We start from the raw sequence: 6,102 nt of genomic DNA, 5'->3' as shown, positions 1-6,102 counted from the left end.
GCTGTGCAGGGTCAAGAGGGACAGGGACAGGAGGGGGTCCCTGAGTACAGGGCGTGAAGGGCAGGGGGCTGTGCAGGCCCATGAAGGAGGGGATAGGAGGGGGTCCCTGAGGGGGAGCAGAAGAGCCTTTCTTCCGGGTGATGCTGGGCAGGGAGAGGCCGGCCTTGGGGCCTCTGGCTCGTGGCACTGAGCCCATGTGGCTGGGAACGGAGCCAATCCACCATCATGGTGGGCCGTATGAGCAGGAGCTGAGCACAGCAGCTGAGATCCTGTGGCCCGGAGGCCAGTCGGAGGACCCCAGAGCTCAGAGGGTTAAATGTGGGGAGCCATGGCCCCAACTGCCCTGGTGCAAGGTGCCCCCGGCAGCATTTTCCCCATTTGGACTGTTGTAAATAGAGACCTGACCCGCAGCTGCCAACTGTCCCGCAATAAACAGCGCCCGGAGGGACCTGCTGGGAGCCCGCGTCTCCCTGCCCGTCACTGGGGGTCACTCACCGATGCACGGGGTGGGAGGGGGAGGCGGACGGTGGGAATAGGCTGCAGCCTGTGTGATATGGGAGGGCATGCGTGTGTGTGAACAGTGCAGGGGGGCGTGGGGGGTTTGTGTGTGCGGGCAGTGAAGGGGTTGTATGTGTGTGTGTACGTGGTGGGAGTCTCTGGCTGTGTAACACAGCCAGCACCTGCATTGGTGGGGAGTCTGTATACAGTCCGGGGCTTGGGCGAGGGACGCTGACCCACTTCCCAGCGCTGTAATTCCATGGGCGCAGGTTGCTCCTCCTGGCTCGCCCTGGGTCATGGCTCTGCACAGAAGCCTGCACAGCCTCCCCGCAGCACGCCTGGCCTCAGTGGGCCGGCAGCACAGGCCAGTGCCAAGCGGAGCTGCCCTGCGCTACCCACACACATGGAAACTGGATCGGAGCTGGGAAAAAGTGGGACTTGAGGCAGTGCTCCTAGGCAGGTCATGTGGTGTGGACAGGGAGTGGGGCAGGGTGTGGGGAGAGCATGTGGGGCAGTATGAACAGGCTGTGGGGTGGGGCAACTTTCAGGATCAGGATCTCTGCTCCCCCCCTTCTACGTCACTTGTCCTTGCACCATTTCTGGCTGATCCCATTCCCACCGGGGGCATTTGCGGTCCATTCCTGGGCTCTGCTTTTTGCAAATATAAATCTCCAAGCTGTGTTGAGCTCATAAAGCAAAGTGTGTGTGTGGGGGGGGGGGAAGGAATGATCTGACTGTGCCCTGCTTGGGCCTCCCCATAAGACACTGCAGAGCCCCCTGTCCATCCACCTGTCCCTGATCCACGGGGCTCTCAGACACTTTGCTGCCCAGCCCTGGCTGTTGGGCTTTGGTTCTGGGTGTATAATTAATGAAGATCACAATTATTGATGGCCCCAGAATGGGTGTGTGGTGTGTGCGCATTGTGTGGCATACGCATTGTGTGTGCACATTGTGTAGTGTCCACTGTGTGGAATGGGTGGGTGTTGTCTGCATTCTGTGGTAACATATAGTGCGTTGTGTATGTTGCATGTTGCATGGTATGTACATTATGTGTACATTGTGCAGGGGGGTGCATTCTGTGGTGCGGTGTTGTACAATAAGTGTGTTGTTTGCCCACATTGTATGGTGTGATGTTTGTGCGGCGTGGGTAGGAGGTGTGTGTGTCGTGTGGAGGTGTCACGCAGGTGTATTGTAGGGGAGGGTGGGTGTTGTGTGGTGTTGTGTGGGTGTGTTGTGAGGGTGGTGGGGGTGCATTATGTAGTGTGGGTGCATTGTGTTTCAGATGTCCACATAGCTGCTGCAGTGGGTGAACCAGTTCCAGCTCTCTGCATGGTACCGTAACTGGGATAACTAACATGGAACAATACCCCCTCCCCAAACTCGCCGTGGAGCACCCAGCCCAGCCCAGCCCAGCCCAGGGGCGAGAGGAGACAGCACATCAGCTTGGAGGACCGCGGGATCTCTATAGTGCAAGCAGTGCATCCAGGGGCTTCTCCATCCCCACAATGGTTTGGACTGACGGCCACCATGTAACCAACTCTTTACACCGCCCTCTCCCACCAGAATTGAACCCACTTATAAGCTTTTATCCCCACCCCACTCTTTGAATATAGAATCACAGGACTGGAAGGGACCTTGAGAGGTCGTCTAGTCCAATCCCCTGCATTCATGGCAGGACTAAGTATTATCTAGACCACCCCTGACAGAGGTTTGTCCAACCTGCTCTTAAATATCCCCAGTGATGGAGATTCCACCACCTCCCTCGGCAATTTATTCCAGTGCTTCACCACCCTGGGAGGTCAGATTGGGAGGTCGTCTCAAGGTGGGTTCCACAGGGATCCATTCTGGGTCCCGTGTTATTTAACATCTTTATTAATGACCTGGATATAAGAACAGAGAGCCTGCTGATCAAATCTGCAGGTGACAACACATGAGGAGGGGGAGGGAGGGTTACAAACACTTTAGAGAATAGAGCTAAAATTCAAAGGGATCTTGACAAATTGGAGAATTGGTCTATAGCCGACAAAATGAAATTCAACTAAGAGAAATGGAAGGTGCTACACCTAGAGAAGAAAAACCCAATGCACAAATACAGAATGGGGGATAACTGGCTTGGCAGCAACACTGCGGAGAAAGATCTGGGAGTTGTGCTGGATCACAACCTCAACATGAGTCAGGAATGCGCTGCTGTTGCAAAAAAAGCAAATGCAGTTTGGGGGTTGCATTAACAGAGGCAGAGCACGCAAATCTCGGGAGGTGATAATACCGCGCTACTCGGCCCTGGTGAGGCCTCAGCTGGAGTACTGTGTCCAATTCTGGTCACCAAAGTATAGACAGGATGTGGAGAAACTGGAAAGGATCCAGAGGTGAGCAACAAAGATGATCAAAGGGATGGAATGCCAGCCATATGGGCAAAGGCTGAAGGAACTCTTTAGTTTGAAAAGAGAGATTAAGGGGGAGGGGACATGATAACGGTCTTCAAATACTTGAAAGGCTGCCATAATAAAGATGGAGAAATTTTTCTCTCTTGCCACAGAGGGCAGGACAAGAGGCAATGGACTCAAACTACAGCATAGCAGATTTAGATTGAATCTCAGGAAAAACTTCCAAACTGTGTGAGCAGGATAATGGAACAGACACCGTGGGAAGTCATGGTGCCTCCTTCACAGGGTTTTGAAAAGAGGCTGGATAGCCATCTGTCCCGGATGGTTAGACACAAGTCCTACATGTTCCTTGCAGCCCCTCTCATGGGTCAGGGGCTGTGTGGGACGGAACGCGGAGCTGATTGCCCAGCAAGGGATGTTTCAAGCCCAGTACAGCCTGTGGGCGGAGGCCCTTGCTGTTTCCAAGGTTGTACTCCGAGCATCCGGCGCTCCCTTCCCACGGAGGGAGTGTTACACACTCACACTCCGGTCACAGTCCCAGCTGACGCACGGCAGGAAGTGGTGCAACAGCTTGCAGTGGCCAGGCGGGGGCGGGCCCAGCTGAGCCCTGTGCAGCAGCTGCCCTTGCCACTCATGGTGCAGTTGATTCAAATGCCAATTGTTCATTCATTGGGAGGAAGGCTCCAGGGCTGCATTGACCCACATCCAGTTGGGGTGCATGACTCGTCACGGCAGCTGAATAGAGCAGATTCCTCTGCTGGCATCACAGGGCAAGAGATTAGGAAAACAACATTTACTGCAGCCCTTGCTGAAAGAGGGGCTGTAAGCATGGCTTTGTGGGGTCTTTTCTTACAGAGCCAGCACAGGCTGCTGCTCGGCCTAGTCACCAATGTATTTAGTCAGTAACATGGGACAATCAAAGCTTTTCAGAAGCTTGTCCCTTAGTCTCTCTAAATTTGGGATGTTTAAAATCACGCCGTGTCTGCCTGAGAAGCCAGTGACGGTGCATGGGACTGGAGAGCAGCTGTGGTATGACTCAGACGCTGCCGAAACCGCACAGAACCTTTGAGAAGAGAGACTGACCATGTAGACTGGAACAACACGCATGTTATAGGTTTCTATCCCCTCCTCCACTTGGCCCAGCCAGCTCATCCCACCCGCTGCTGTCCCACTTTTTGCCCCACCCTTCACCTACACCTCTGCTTCACTCCCCTCCTGATACAGACAAGTTTTAGGGCTGTGGTTCTCAACCAGGGGGACACTTAGCCCTGGGGGTACACAAAGGTCTTCCAGGGAGTACATCAACCCATCTAGATAGTTGCTTAGTTTTACAACAGGCTACGTAAAAAACACTAGCGAAGTCAGTACAGACTAAAATTTTACACCGTGACTTGTTTATACTGCTCTGAATACCATGCACTGAAATACAAGTACAATATTTATATTTCAATTGATTTTTATAATTATATGGTAAAATGAGAAAGGAAGCAATTTGTCATTAATAGTGAGCTGGGACACGTGTGTTAACCAGACAAGCTCTTCTCTTCGCATCTCGCATGTTAGTGAGTCCACCTCTTAACTCCCCTTGCTTCTCTGACTACATACAACACGCTCGCTAGGGTTCCAATCACATCCTAGAATCTCTCCAAACCCACAGCCACTCAAAGCTCTCATAGAATCACAGAACTGGAAGGTACCTCGAGAGGTCGTCTAGTCCTGTCCCCTGCACTCAAGGCAGGACTAAGTATTATCTAGACCATCCCTGACAGGTGTTTGTCTAACCTGCTCTTAAAAATCCCCAATGATGGAGATTCCACCACCTCCCTAGGCAATGTATACCAGTGATTAGCCACCCTGACAGTTAGGAAGTTTTTCCTAATGTCCAACCTAAACCGCCCTTGCCGCAATTTAAGCTTCTTGTCCTATCCTCAGAGGTTAAAAACAATATTTTTTTCTCCCTCCTCCTTGTAACAACCTTTTACATACTTGAAAACTGTTATGTCCCCTCTCAGTCTTCTCTTCTCCAGACTAAACAAACCCAATTTTTTTCAATCTTCCCCCATAGGTCATGTTTCCTAGACCTTTAAACATCTTTGTTGCTCTTCTCTGGACTTTCTCCAATTTGTCCACATCTTTCCTGAAATGTGGCACCAAGAACTGGACACAATATTCCAGTTGAGGCTGTATCAGTGTGCAGTAGAGCGGAAGAATTACTTCTCGTGTCTTGCTTACAATACTCCTGCTAATACATCCCAGAATGATGTTTGCTTTTTTTGCAACAGCATTACACGGTTGACTCATATTTAGCTTGTGATCCAGCATGACCCACAGATCCCTTTCCACAGTACTCCTTCCTAGGCAGTCATTTCCCATTTTGTATTTGTGCAACTGATTGTTCCTTCCTAAGTGGAGTACTTTGCATTTGTCCTTATTGAATTTCATCCCTATTTACTTCAGACCATTTCTCCAGTTTGTCCAGATCATCTTGAATTTTAATCCTACCCTCCAAAGCACTTGCAAACCTTCCCAGCTTGGTATGGTCCACAAGAAAACCTTTTGTAGTGATAAACACCCATTTTTTCATCGTCTGTGCGTATAAAAACCATCTTCTGTATTTTCCACAGTATGCATCCGATGAAGTGAGCTGTAGCTCACGAAAGCTTATGCTCAAAGAAATTGGTTAGTCTCTAAGCTGCCACAAGTACTCCTTTTCTTTTTGCAAATACAGACTAACATGGCTGTTACTCTGAAACTTTGAAAGTGTACTCTCTGTGCCATTATCTAAATCATTGATGAAGATATTGAATGAAATCAGCTCCAGAACTGACTCCCTGAGGGACCACGCTCGTTATGCCCTTCCAGCAAGAGTGTGAACCACCGATAACTACTCTCTGGGAATGACTGAGTAATGGTCTCAAATTGCAGTGGGGGAGGTTTAGGTGGATATTAGGAAAAACCTTTTAACTAGGAGGGTGGTGAAGCACTGGAATGGGTTACCTAGGGAGGTGGTGGAATGTCCTTCCTTAGAAGTTTTTAAGGTCAGGCTTGACAAAGCCCTGGCTGGGATGATTTAGTTGGGGATTGGTCCTGCTTCGAGCAGGGGGTTGGACTAGATGACCTCCTGAGGTCCCTTCGAACCCTGATAGTTATGATTTTCCAACCAGTTATGCACCCACCTTATAGTAGCTCCATCTAGGTTGTATTTCCCTAGTTTATGTCA

This window comes from Lepidochelys olivacea (assembly GCF_965140295.1).
Source record: "Lepidochelys olivacea isolate rLepOli2 genome assembly, chromosome: 20".
In the NCBI taxonomy this organism is placed as follows: Eukaryota; Metazoa; Chordata; order Testudines; family Cheloniidae; genus Lepidochelys; species Lepidochelys olivacea.
Note: the sequence above shows the minus strand (reverse complement) of the source record.